Below are 15,455 nucleotides of genomic sequence, written 5' to 3'. Positions count from 1 at the left end.
AAAGAAAAGCATGTTGTTAACACATTCTACAAATTGCCAAGGCTTTGTCCTTTTAATCAAGGACAAATATGTGTCCCCACAGAAATAATTCAATAAAATATATAAACTAATAATGTAGCTATCTTCTTAACAGCAGGTGACTAAGGTCAACTAAGAAGTATGCTTATCGGAAAACTAAACTAACTCACACACAGGGATAGACAAACAACGTTAAATGTGTAGATTACTTTCGAAAATATCGTTTGAAACTTGCAAAGGAAAGAGCTTTCTCGAGGAAAGACAAATCGTGTTGTACATATTACTTTTACGCGTATATGATAGTCTTTAATAACATAATATGGTCTAAATCTGAAAATAAATGAGCTAAAACGTTATTTAATTGGATCTTTCGAACCTAGTACGCTGTCAAGGGCACTAATTCACAGATAATGATGTTAAAACCTAAATACCAATACAAGAGCTTTTATTTAATTTCAAAATGTCAAGGTCGTTTCTCGCTAACCACTTTCATATTCTAGATCCAAGGTGTACGAGACTCAATAGTTAGGAGAGGCAGATGTCCTAATTTAATTCGGAGCTTTCTTAATCGCACCTTTATTAATAAGTATTCTAAGTCCAAGCACTAAGTTTCTTTTAAAGTTTGAGGCTGAAAATATTATTTCAGGTTTTTCAATCTTCAGCTTCCTCTTTAACTCTATTTCTAAGCAAGGTATTTTCTTCAATTTTTCAAATCATCGATCAGTTGTGTACATCTTTTTCTATGCCTTGCTTTTCATCCATTGTTCCCTTTATGGCGATATGAAGAAAATAATTTCTTCGCAAGATCTGTCGAATCGATTTGATCTTCCTAGAAAGAATGCTGTTTAAAAGCGTCGTCTTTTCTCCAACTTTCTTGAAGCATCTTATCATCTTACTCTGTCTTCTCCAACATCCTTCAACACTACATTTTGAAGCTCTGTATTTGTGCCTCTCCTTTGTCCCTTAGGATTGTTTGCACAATCAAATGTCAACGTTTCTCTCTAAAAGATAAGCTATAAGAATGTGTTCGATATTCAGAAAATGTCCTGCTTTAATTAGACATTGACACTCAAGTGATCGAAGTAGTCTACTCTGTATCACTGAACGAGAATGTTCATCTGATCACCTATAGTACTATATATCTTCTGTCTAGACGTACCTGAAAGTACTTATTCTAATTTATTACTCCTTCTCCACAGGAAAAATGTTAACAAATTAAAAATAAATAAAACAAGCTTACAGTTTGAACGCCAATGATTATAGGGTGTATTGGCTTTAGTCTAGATACATTAATGCCCTAACCACTACGAAAATTAAAAATGAATGTTGAATAAACTTTTAAAAGTATTCAAAATGATTTTTAGTGTTATAAATAGTGACCCTGTGAATACTATAAATAGTGAGTATTCACATGATTTTACTGTGAAATACTAAATGATTTAGTAAGACTAAGTTTAAGAAACCCATGTAAAATATATAAATAAATATAAAGATTACACCTCTTCTCTGTCATTATGATGCACCATTTCCTCTATATGTAAAAGAGTTTTTCCTAGTTGTTTTTAGTTTGGTAGTCAATACACCTAAAAATATATAGCAATGTTATTAAAGTTAGTGTTTAACATAGAGTGATACTAGCTCCAAACTATTTAAGATAGGGCTTTATATACTGTGAATACTGAGAAGTATGTTTCAGTAAGGTACATGTTATAAGTTATTTAAACGTCTTAGCACGGTCACAAATAAAATTATTTAATACTTTATATTATCTAGGTGTTTTGAAATAAAATGCCACTTGTTTGTATTTTTATTATTTGCTAGGAAGTTATACTATACACAGAATTTTCAAGTCAATCAAGTGACAGTAAATTATGCCTCATACATAACGTAATTAAGGTAAACACGTTTTAGTTCAGACGATTTCAATTTCCAAGCAATAGTTTTAATTTTTAATTATTCAAGGAACAACCATAGATATGATTGGAGAAGGAGCAGGTCAACCTAGTGCACCAATTATCCTTTACAATACTGTTGGACGACACGTAAAGTCCTATCAATTCTCTGAAATAAATGATCATAACTTCTAGAAATGCTGATATATCCTAGTTACACCAACGCGAATCATAGGTAGTTGAGGTGCTACATCGCAGAAATCAACGAAAAACTGCAAATTGTGATAAGAGCATTCTCGTTGGTATAAATAATGTTTAAGGGTATACAATGAAATTAAGTCCGGGAGGCATCGTCTAAAATCAAAGAAATCCAAGATGGCGGTCATATTTCAAAATAGCTACGCGGTTACAGTTTTTCTGTTACACGTCGCAGGAATTGAGTGTTTGGTATGGATTTATAGGTTTTTGAGGTCAAGGATTCCAATTTCTATGTTAAAAACAAATTAGGAAGTACTATAGGTGTTTTTCTGTTCCATATACTTTTTAAATTGAAACATAGGCGAAATCATTATACACTACTTTTACCTAAAATATATGATATAATGCTATGCTTGGTCTATGCTGATTGATGAAAAGGTTCTGTTTGATTTTCTTATCACAAACTATCCAGACGAAAATGAGAGATGTATGTCTGGTAACTGATACTCTGTATCAAAAAGGTCTTTCAGAGGGACCAGTAGCCAACGGGCATAGTTATTATGATCCAGGACAAAAAAAAAAAAAAAAAACAAGGAATCATGTCTCTTAAACAGTCACGATACAAAAAGTAGTTGTCTTCTCTAATTGAGCGAAAAAAGAGAATTAAGATATTTTCCGTATAAAGACAAGTCAGCCAATATTTGAATATGACACTGTCTGCAGCTCGCTTCCACACCAAATCTCAAATTCAAGCTTGGAACCAGACTGGTGGTAGGCATCTTTCAACAAATGGTATAGTGCTGCTGGAGTCACTTGGTGAATTCCTCTGGCTTCCATTACGTGGGTTAATTTGAGATAGCTTTCTGCAGCAAACATTCATGAACTTTTTCTCGCCATACATGTCTGGATAGTTCCACTGAATCACTTTTGATAACGCAAACAGTGGTTGATCCACAACCATGACTGGAATTTGATGTCCTTTAAGAAATTGTGTAACTCGTTCTATTACGTTCATCACATGCTTGATCATAGCTACTGATGATGAATATTTATAGAATAATTGTAAAAGTGATGATATTCTTGGAACAAAATCAGTTGAAGGAAGTTTGTCTATATGCACGGTAGGCTGCCCACGATGCCCTGGCTGATGACATGTTTTAGCCATGCAATTTCTTCTTTCTTCTGATTCGTAGCAGTGGGTGTCAGCATGAGTTTCAATCTAACATCAGAACAAGTTGGAATAGTGGGTTCTTTTGAATTAAAGATTGATTTTTCCACCAAAGCAAACTCGTCCGCAAGACTAGGCACACTTCGATTTTTGAAGTTACTTATGTCATACTGTATACCTTGTGTAGGCCTTACTGTTCCTAAACATTCAGGTGTCGAATTTTGAAATATTGATATACTTGTCCCATGAAAGGAACTGTCCGAAGTTGAATTACTAATATTGTGGTCTATGTTATCGTACACCCCAATTGAGAATATATCTTTACGTAGTTTTGATGGACACAATACCTTTTCTTCTTTGTACCTGACATTTACAAGTTCACACATCGCTGTTGAGAGTTCGAGCACACGAGTGTAGAAGATTGAAAGTTCAAGTGAATGTAGCTTTTCCACTATCTCCCTTTGTTTCGTGTTTTTCCAAATATTAAAAGACCCATGTAAACTGGCAGCGGAGATTCTCTATCGGTTTCATACCTCAAAATGTTTCCAGTTGGTTTTCGAGATTGTATATTAAAACAAACCAATTACGATATTGTTAAAGATGGCTGTGTAACAACTTCATTGTCTTCAATGTTGGATCCATACAAGAGCATATTCACATTGGCAAGTAGGGAGCGACGAACAGATTTACCCTGGGTTTCAGCATGTAAATCACCACTGAATGCGTTCTTTTGACAGCATTTCTTTCCTTACTATTTTAGCAACACGCAACAAACCAAGGGCGTCTTCATCTTGGTCGTTTTTACAAGATTCCTACATGGTATCGCCAACAGTTTTATCATATGCTAATATATACTCTCTGTCAGACATTTGTTCCGTCATATACGGGAAATGTGCAAGAATCCTCTGTCGTAATCTTGAGGTGTGGTATTTTCTCATCCGTTCCTAGTAGTTGAATTAGTCTCATCTTCTACATTTTTGTCAGGACACTCATCTTGAAAACTGGTTGCGTTTCATCTGAACCCTTCATACTTTCCTCCATGAAATTAACTAACTCTGCAAAAACTACCCCATCACATACATGAACACTCCAAGTTGATGTCAATTGACCACTTCGAGACTTGCTATACAATGCTGCTAGGCACTTTGCATGGTACTTTCTATCTAGAGCAATCATATCACCACTACTAAGTTTTGCTAGTAGATCACTATTTCCTTGTTCAATGGCACACTTCCTCACCTTTTGATCTACTTGTAACGTGGTTACATGAAACAATTGATCCTTCCTGGTCGCAGAACCATCACAAAAGAAGCACATCTCTTTAGAAGTAGATGATCGGTGTTTACGATCATGTGATAATGATGTAGACTCTTTGTCACCTTCATTAAGCTTCCGTTTCTTTGCTCTTTCGAACATTGTAGAGTTATAATTTAATGCACTTTTATTGTGCCATTTAGCTTGTCGTTTTAAAAGGGCTGTTTCCACTCCACAGTTATCTTCATCAAACAGTTTTATGTACATATCACTGAGTAAGGCACAAATAGATTGAAAGTTGTCTAAATTCTTCGCAAGCGTTGCGTATTCAATGTTACGAAAAGATGCATTTGGGGTTTTTGCAGAACATAACAAATGTTCATCAAATATCTCTTTACACAGTATACACTTTGTCCAATCAACACTTTTAGTTTTTTTATCTCCCAGGTCACATGCAGGAACTAATCGGAGACGCGTTGCCATTTTCGATTGTCACCTTCACGTACTCAAATCTGAAAAAATAAAAAAAGTAAATAAAAACAGGGATTAGTTGGGTGTTGCATTTCTTACAACGAGTTTACTGTTTTATAAAGAAACCAGAAATATAAAATCCTGTACTTATGATCAGAACATTTCCTTAACGCAAAGCAATATATATACCAAGCTCTCCATTCCTGCGACGTATAACAGAAAAACTATACCTGCGTAGCTATTTTGAAATATGGCCGCCATCTTGAATTTCTTTGCGTTTAGAGGACGCCTCCCCGACTTAATTTCATTGTATAACCTTAAACATTATTTATACCAAATGGGATGTTCTTATCACAATTTGCAGTTTTTATACACGTAGCACCTCAACTAAGGGTGCTCGTTCCATCAATGTTTAAAGATTTACGAATGAGGGAAATTCAATCCACGGAAAAATCGCCACTACTCTTGAATATAATTATGTGTGTTCTATATAATTCTGTTTAAAATGTCTCCGATTGATTTTACTGTTAGATGGGTATCAAATAGAATGACTTCGAGCTTTGTAACTGAGGTCTTCTTTCCGTCATCATCTTCTTAATGTGTAAAGGTGCGTATGCTAATCTGCCATAATGTGCTTAATATTTACGATGATTTAGCAATTTCGGCATATTTCAAGAAAACACATTTTCACCAATATTTCAGAGAAGCCCACATATTAATGTCATAACATGTATGTTAATTGTCGACATATTAAATTAAGGTAGCGTAGACTACGATATGGTAAAGTAGAGAAGGTTAGATTAGGTTTAAGTAGGTTAGGGTACGCTAGAATATGTTAAGGTACTTCTAGGCGTCTTCTGTAAAGATTAATCCCATATTGTACTTTTTTAAAAGTTGAAATACTATGTATTTAGCCTAACAATAAAATAGCTGACATTAAATAATAACATATTAGTTCCACTGTTCGTCACGTAATACATATTTATATAGCTATGTATAGGGTCGACTGACTAGTAGTATAAATGCTGCAAGAATCTCGAGTTTCAAAAGGTGAGCGAGGTTTTCATTTCTGAAACTTCAGCAATATTGTGTAATAAAAAATTTGTCTTCCCGATAATGCAAATAGTCCCATCTTACCTAAACTGTGTATCAACCAGTCAGTCGTATTTGGACCCTAGGACATCATTCGTTCCAACGTGTTCGAACAACCATCTGAGTTCAAGAATACGTGAATGAGGTATTTCAATCTGTGAGAACAGACCGTAATATAATAATCACACTGTCTCTTGTGGATGTGTGAAGTAGACCTTTATTTCGTTTAGTCTAATTTGAGCGAATTTTTGTCAATGATACCTACATGTTTCATTCCGATTATTTGTTGATATTCTCGTTGAAATTTAATTAATCATTTATATATTTTAAGTTATCTATCTAAATTTTCTGTGATGACAATCAATGTTATTTCCGAAGATGAATGAAATACTTTATTTAGTTAGACATGAAAAAATATCAAAATTATAATATGTTTGAGTCGTAAACTTGGTGGAATACTAATATATCATGTAAACTAAGTTGTTTTGTATTTTCGTCAAATGTCAAATTGAACACTTAGATACTTTCATTTGTAAATTGTTTAATCAATGATCATTAACTCATCAATTGTATTTGAGAATATACGTACCTTTTCATACCATAAACAACAGAAATTTTAATATTTTCCAAATTTTGGTTTTAACTTATTGCAAGGATTTTTAAAATTATTTTCGTTCTATTTACGTTGCCAGAATGACGAGCACTTATAAAATTAATGTTTATGTTCTTTGTTCTTTAGTTTTCTTTTTCTTGGCTTACATTGAATGAATAATTTTGATAATGTGTATCCATCGTGCTTGGTTCCAAACACCATTCTTCACTAATAACTTTCGCTCTAATTCAGTAGTCACAAAATCTATCCATTACTTTGTTTTTTCTTCAATATTATTTATCCTAAAGAGCATAACAGTGTCCCACTTTAATTCAGTGCTCTATTACCCTCATTTAAGCTCTTTCTTATTCACAATAGAGCCTAGGATTTAAATATATTTACTTCCTTTAGATCCTACCATTCTATCCTTATGGTCTCCTCTCCATCTCTTACGAAGTTTACATATTATGTTTTGTTCCTAATGATTTTTTTCCTCTGTTATCCAAGGCCTTTAAGTCACTCATCCAATTTCTCTTCTAACACTTCTCTGTTGATTTTGCAAATAGGAATGCCATCCAGAAACAGCATACTACAAAGCCGGGCCAATCATATAACAACATTATCAATATGTAACCGGTTGTCAGAGGTATATCTAAGACGTTTCCTCGGTTCTCCCGCACGATTACCTCAAACAACTGTTTGGCGCCTTGGATATTTTTGCTAGCGCCGGAACAAATGACAATTGCAAGAAGAATGACAGACGACTGTATTCAGCAAAATACGTAAATCTTTTCTGTTCTTAAGACGATAATGGTTGTGTGCGAATCCGCAAAAATAGAGACAAGCAGCAAAATTAAGCGTAGTGTCATTTCCCGTACCGGGTCCATAATTGACATACCGTGAAAGTGTGCAAATATATTACTCATATCATTCCCAATAGTCTTCATTCAGTAGAATATTAGTACTGCATTGAACATTCGTAATGTCATCAATTCTGTCCCTGGAATTTGTATAGTTTTTTTTTACTGGCTCTCAACATCAACAAAAGAACGTCTTATCTCACACTTTTAGAGTATTCCAGCGTACGCTATACATCATACGGTTTGCATCGTGTTTTTCATTTAACACCAGCCGAATTCCGCCAGCTACAGAAAGTTATGTAGCGTGGGATGTTATAAACCACAGATGCATCCAGAATCTGCGTGACTGGCTGTGGTCCTAGGCATGTGGTTGGCAGACCACTGTTAGGATGCTTAAATCTTTTTTTAAATGTTTCCTTCTTAAATCCCGTTAGGTTAAGTTCTCTTATTCTCAGAACTGTTAGATTAGGTTTCAACGGTTTTCCTCTATTTCCTGAGATAGTTCTACACCATTCATCACTAATAGCATACGAACTATCAATGCCTCTATATGTTTATAATCTTCTGATAACTCTTTGCGCTTTTACAACAGGTACACATACAATATTTTCTCAACTTTTTGTTCATCCCTATAAACCATTTCTCATTTATCCTAACACTAACACACTATTTGGCTTTACAATTAATCTCCTCTAACGTATAACTCAACGACTATATTACCTTCGTTATGCCTAAACTCAACAACAAGTTTTTCTAACCACATTACAACTCTTGAGCTCTTTTTCTTCTTTTGCCTTGTTCTTTTTAAACGTTTCTAACCTGACATCCCACACTACTTTCCCACTCCTAACAACCTCAATGGGATCCCAAAATCATCTTTTGTTCATATTTTTGAATCATGTCTTCACCTGATTCTTCTTATCTTGTTCTCTTAGTGACATGCTCGTCCACCATTTAACCAAGAGGATATATTTTCACAAAGATATTTTAAAAATATCGTCCTTTGGAAATAATATTTATTGTTCCAAGAAATCAAGTGTTCGATTCATTACATGTCTATTTGTAGTAGCAAGTTCCACACACTTTCTCCTTTTGGTTCCTGTGGTAAGAATTACTTCTTCTAAGTTGATAAAATTACCGTGGTTAAGTTTCGTGATATCTTTCAAAGATTCCGATTCTTGATCATCTACACTATTGAGGCTTGCTTTGTTAGATTATGTTTCTCTTTAGACGTATGTCTGTTAAATTTCTCTTTCATCTTACTTTTAGTTTGATTGGTCTATTACTTGATTATTGGATAAGGCAGCAGACGTTCCTGGTACAATTTTATATGTCTCTGTATAATCTTCAACTAACACCAATGTAGATAGTATATCATGAGTTTCAGTAACAGCTTGTTGATAATGTAAAGTATCTAACCTGTAACGCTAATAATTGAAACACATCTTAGATGTTTTTTTGTTCTAATGTTCCTGAATTATTTACATCCTATTTCTTTACATTATCTTCCACTCCATCAGCATGTAAACCCTGAAATTGAAGTTTCCAAACACTTCCTCTCCAGATTGAACAACTTACGCATTAACAAGATTATCTAAACCGGCAAATTTGAAATATTTAATTCTAACTACGTGAAAGTTTCCTGTATCATATCTATGTAAGCAATTTCGACACAATAATTTCCGATCATCGTTTTTGTCAATGGATACTCAAGAAGTTGATGTATATGTTGGTAAGCGTCTAATCTTCTTTAACAAATATTATTGTTATTAGCATATACAGATTTTCCTTGCATTTTTTACAACTTCCAGTGCATTTAGGTTGTAGTACATTAACGTCATGCGTCATCTGCTCTGGGAAACTATTAAATATGGACCCTGTTATTCAGTGTTTTCAACAACCGTCGCTGAACCAGTCACTTCCTGAAATATGAACTTCCTTGATGTCCTCTTCTGGCGAGATTGCTTTTCATAACGAATACAAATTGATCTCTCAATGGGTGGTTCCGACAAGTTTTAAAATTTCAATACGAACCTGGTTTTTGACATTAATACAAATTGTGGTAACGTCTGAGGATGTTGCTGTAGAAGATTGTGAACATTAAATTACTCTGCTAATACGTTATCTATACTCAGTTGTGTTGTAGCCATAATTCCTCCAATTCCAAATACGATTTCTCAGGTGCATTTTCCGGTGTACTTAAGTTACTTAACTCCTCATACAATTTCATACCCATTACCTATAAGAAGGTCGTAAACTTTATTTCTTCCGATAAAGCAGAAGATAAGGTTACTTGTTCAAAATGGTCTATGTAAAATTGTATGCGGTTTCTTCCACATCAAAGCCTGAAAATCACCAAATTAAGCCATGTTCCAAATGCTGACTGCGCCAAATGTCAGGGTATTTATTTTTCGTTTCTTACTTTTTAAATCCTGTTAGGCTAAGTTCCGTTATTCGCAAAACCGTCAGGTTTGATGCCAACTATTTTGTTATTTCACACATAGTTCTGCAACATTTATCAATCACAATACACGAACTACGAGTCTCTGTGTTTATAACCTTTTGTTAATTGTTGTTACTTTTAGAACAGATGTATTTACAGTTCTTTCACTACATTTTACTTCACCTTTATCAACAATTTCTCAACTATACCAACTCTAATACACTAATCTGCTTTACAATTACTCTCTTCTAACTTCCATTTACAATCCAACAACTACCTTATTTTCAACAGGTATTAAACCATTGTTTGTAAGCGTATTAAGTACTTTTTTCCTCAATTTCTTCTTTTCGCTGCTGCGTAGTAATTTTTATTAAACATTTCTAGCCTACCTGCACTACCTTCCGACATCTAACTACTCAGGAATGTTGCATATGTTCTGTAGATAATTTTATATAGTAATGTTCAAGAGAACCTAGTCACCCACTCCTTTGTTAAAACCTATCTCCAGAAAGGTTAAATTAAATAAAACAAATATCGATTTTCTTGTTACGAACTAGCTCTTTATTTTAGGTCAAATTACTCCGGTTTCCTACTTAAGGTTATCTAACTATACAATCGTATTTATTTAAAGAGAAAGGGAGCAATGATTTTTTAGGTATACTGTATATCTTTGAATATCTCTTCCAAATATGCCCAGAATGTACACAAGCGCCATGTTAGGGTGAGTACCTCAGACTATTGTCTTCTTGTATAGCAACTTTGGTCTAGAATTTAGTATTACTACTAGTGTTCCTAAATACGGTTTCGTAAGCGTGTTCTATATTTGAAAATGATAAGTTATTGCTTAGTAGAACTACTAAATACAAAACAGAGAAATGAAACTCATTTCTCTATTTAAAATACACTATTTCGTTTATTAATTTGAAAGGAGAAAATATTATCAGTTTACTTCCTGCACTGGTACGTTCGAACAAGACTAAGGAAAGCCACAGTTCAGAAGTTAACAATAAGTAGAATTCTACCTCTGGTAGCACCATATACTTTGTTATCCTTAAACATTGCAGACACCAGCTTCGGTTCCCGGTGAGGAAAACATGTCGAACTGCCATAGCAAAATGTTTCAGGTCATTCATCCTGAGTGAGGTTCTCCGCTTCTTTTTTTCACTCAAGGAAAATACTGAGATGATATCTAACATAAATATACTATAATATATATATCCAAGGTGACTCCCTCCCTCTTTTCCCTGAGTAGTGTTGTCGCCATCATCCCTCATGCGGAACAGATGTAAGGTTGTGGATAATGTTAATGCCCAGAAATGGTATCAATAAATAAATTTAATCATTTTATTAACACAATGATTGACACTTGTGCAGGAAATGAAATCAAACATTCAAGTTTTGCGTTCCACATTTATGAGCTGTAGGTTAAAGGAGACTGATAAATATTGAAATAGAATGCTTGTCAAATAATTAATGTAATTAGGAAAAATCATAAACAAGTAAATAAAACATGAACATGATATTTCCTACGCTAAACTCATATAACCTTTGATCGAACCTGAAGTCCCCAGCATATTTACTCTTCTACTAGTTTTGAGACTATGAACATGAAAATACATGGGTAAGAACACATTCTATCCTTGCCGTACGTTTTCGGAATGAATAAAATATTTACTTTCAGATCTGCTAAGGTTTGCAAAGGTTTTTATTGAGTTAGTTTTAAATATGTGTTCGAACTCCAAAGGGGAATATAGATAAATTTCACATGAATGTTTATTATCCCTCTCCATTCTCCACTACTGGATACACAATTTGATTTTAAAGAAAATGAATTTATGAGATCGGTAATTATAAGATTCGAACTCTCGCACAGTCGACCTTAATATCACAGGAAGTTAGTAATCAGATGTTTAAGAGTGTAACGTATTAGTGTTTTTAGATTTATTATGTGCGAGAGATTGAGAAAACTTGGTGAAGTTAGCGTCAAGTCGGCTGAGCATTAAGATGATTCATGGGAATGTGAGGCTCAAGTTCATGTCATGTGGAGTTATGCTTCCAAATGATGGTGATATTACCATTGTAGTGGAAAGATCACGCAAAGATAGACTAGTATATTTGCCCAGAATGAACACCTGTCAGCATAGATATCTCCGCCATTTTTGACAGTGAAAGAAGAACTTTTATCTTTTCTATATGCTAACCAAGAGTTCATATATTCAAGAAAGGTAAGATACTGAAACGCACACTTGTACGCTCTAACTTACTTAAAAATCTGACTTTATCTTTGATATTCTACTAATTTAACGGATTACGCATCGAGATACATATAGTGTAACATGTTGCCTAAACTATATTCAGTAAATAGAAAAAAAGTACAAATTTACATACCTAGTGGCGGTATACAGATGGGTAGTAATGTTGTTGATGTGAAGTCAATTGGACTATCAAGTCGAATCAGTACAATGTCGTCTTTATAATGACCATATTTAACTTCAGGTTCTCTATACACAATTATATCTTCAATTGTCTTTAATACTGGTTTACGCTTTGAGTGAAAACTTCTCAGTCCAGACTTGGAGGAGTCCATGGTACTTTTGTTAACGTTTCCGCCTGGGTCTTGTAGCGCTGCATCTTGTGTGCTATCATTTGTTACTTTTCTCATACTAGAAACTTCCCTTCTGCTTGTGAGTCCAAATACTAGATCATAACCTTCGAATTTTCTGCAAAACCACACAATGCTGATACTTAATTGTTTACTGTAATAAGTAGAATTTCTATTATAACATTTTTAAAAAGTAGATACATAAAATTAGAAATATCCAGAAACACCTAGTGACTCTAAATTTCATCATCACTAAAATTAGTTGATTAAAACTTAACAGCGAGTCTATTTAATACATAGACATTATAACGTGAGATTCAATCCACTAGAGCTGCAGCGAAAATTGAACACAACCCTTTTGGCGTCAGAAGCGCAAATAAAGAAGGAGCTAAGCCGACGCGAAAAAGTTAGTTTTCGAAATTGATTCTGGTGACACAATTTCGATTTTAATTGTTAGTACTATATATATATATATATATATATATATATATATCGGGTGTTGCAAAATAAGTGTTACAACGCTTGGGAGGTGACTCCTGCCACTGAGACAAGAAAAAAAGTTCTCTTGAACTTTCCGCTATCGGACATAGTTTCGGATCTACAACGTGCCGAAAGCGTGGGAAAATGACTTTTGGACGCCAATAGTTCGGAAACTATCCAATGTAAAGAGAGCGGGTAAAAAATTCACTGAAGAAGTCATACCTGCTGTATTGAATTTTGCATGTTTCACAATCCTATCATGCACGCGCAAGGGATTCCCCAAAGTAACGTAGGGATTCCCGGATAATCCGCCAAATGAAAATTGGTCTAAATTGATATGAATTGATAGGGTTTCTACCAGGTAACAATAATTCGTTTGTATTAAGTCGATATCTGCAGCAAATACAAAATGGCGGACACCTTCTTGCCCGTTGTGTGTGGTTGCATAATCGCCAGGTACGGATGCTGGCCAACAGTGACGTTCTGAGTATTAAGTGTATCGAATTTGTACTCAAATGCTCTATAAAGACATCTGGAGTGTCGGTAAAGCACAACAGATGAAGCAGAGTGATCACATGTGTGGAAATACTTAACGAAAAATGCCCAGAAAAATGCACTCATACTAAGTAAACGTGAGTTCAAAGCGTCGGAAATGTAAGGATTAGCGTAAAGAACATGAAAGCCATTGCCAATTCACCAATAATATTCCCTTAAACCGATGCAATATGATCTGCACGGTTGCATACCAATAAGGGTGCAACAACTGAGGCCAAGTTGAAATTGTGCAAGGGGACTCACAAAGAAACTGGGTAAACTAAAGGAATGTCACTAGTGGGATCGCATGGTCGATATTGAAATGTGGCCAGTGTGTGTGTTGATATCGACATGTAGTTAATGGACAAATGTCAACATGTCCCACTACTGCGAAGACACCGTCCCACGTGCGAAAATTAGGAAAATAACTACTCGGGTCTTGAATCTGAGGCCGTGGGCTCCCAGTAGGATTGGAAACTGCGACCACGCGATCGAAAGCGAGCGCTCTAGCCCTGAGGCTCGAGGAAGCCTCACTTTCTCTGTATTCATTTCTTTGAGGAGTACCCACTTTGTTTGGCAAGCGCTCTTGTACAGCCTCCCGACATGCTTGTGTGTTTCATGTTATTACTCCTACTGCACAGTTGTAAACAATCAGAGTTTTAAGACGTTTCTTTCTATTTCTCATGTCTTTTATTTTCCATATGTATGGTGTTCCAGCTGTAGTGTTATGTGTGCTAAATTGGTTCATTTTCATCTTTGTATTGGCATGTGTACTGTGTATAAGACACGAATTTCTGGAGGTATTTTCCTATATTTTGAGTACACCGTATGTCCCAGAAGACGTGGGACATTATACAAGTTTGTTATTTTCATGCTCTATCAGAATTTGAACCATGGATTAAGAGATTTATTTTCATATGTGTCGACTGTGGGAAATGTCAAAACAAAGAGAGTCATTGATACAATCGTGTTCTACTTACGTTCTACCTAAAAGTGTACCAGATGTAATAGCAAAATGCACAACGTTATTTTCCTAGTTTTTCCAGGTGAGACGGTGTCCCAGCAGTAGTGGGACATGTTGACATTTGTCCATTAACTACATGTCGATATCAACACACACATTGGCCGCATTTCAATATCGACCATGCGATCCCACTAGTGGCATTCCTTTAGTTTACCCAGTTTCTTTGTGAGTCCCCTTGCACAATTTCAACTTGGCCTCAGTTGTTGCATCCTTATTGGTATGCAACCGTGCAGATCATATTGCATCGGTTTAAGGGAATATTATTGGTGAATTGGCAATGGCTTTCATGTTCTTTACGCTAATCCTTACATTTCCGACGCTTTGAACTCACGTTTACTTAGTATGAGTGCATTTTTTCTGGGCATTTTTCGTTAAGTATTTCCACACATGTGATCACTCTGCTTCATCTGTTGTGCTTTACCGACACTCCAGATGTCTTTATAGAGCATTTGAGTACAAATTCGATACACTTAATACTCAGAACGTCACTGTTGGCCAGCATCCGTACCTGGCGATTATGCAACCACACACAACGGGCAAGAAGGTGTCCGCCATTTTGTATTTGCTGCAGATATCGACTTAATACAAACGAATTATTGTTACCTGGTAGAAACCCTATCAATTCATATCAATTTAGACCAATTTTCATTTGGCGGATTATCCGGGAATCCCTACGTTACTTTGGGGAATCCCTTGCGCGTGCATGATAGGATTTTGAAACATGCAAAATTCAATACAGCAGGTATGACTTCTTCAGTGAATTTTTTACCCGCTCTCTTTACGTTGGATAGTTTCCGAACTATTGGCGTCCAAAAGTCATTTTCCCA

Source organism: Thermobia domestica, chromosome 5 (genome assembly GCF_964235325.1).
Source record: "Thermobia domestica chromosome 5, izTheDome1.hap1.1, whole genome shotgun sequence".
NCBI classification, from domain to species: domain Eukaryota; kingdom Metazoa; phylum Arthropoda; class Insecta; order Zygentoma; family Lepismatidae; genus Thermobia; species Thermobia domestica.
This window is presented reverse-complemented; position numbering follows the sequence as displayed.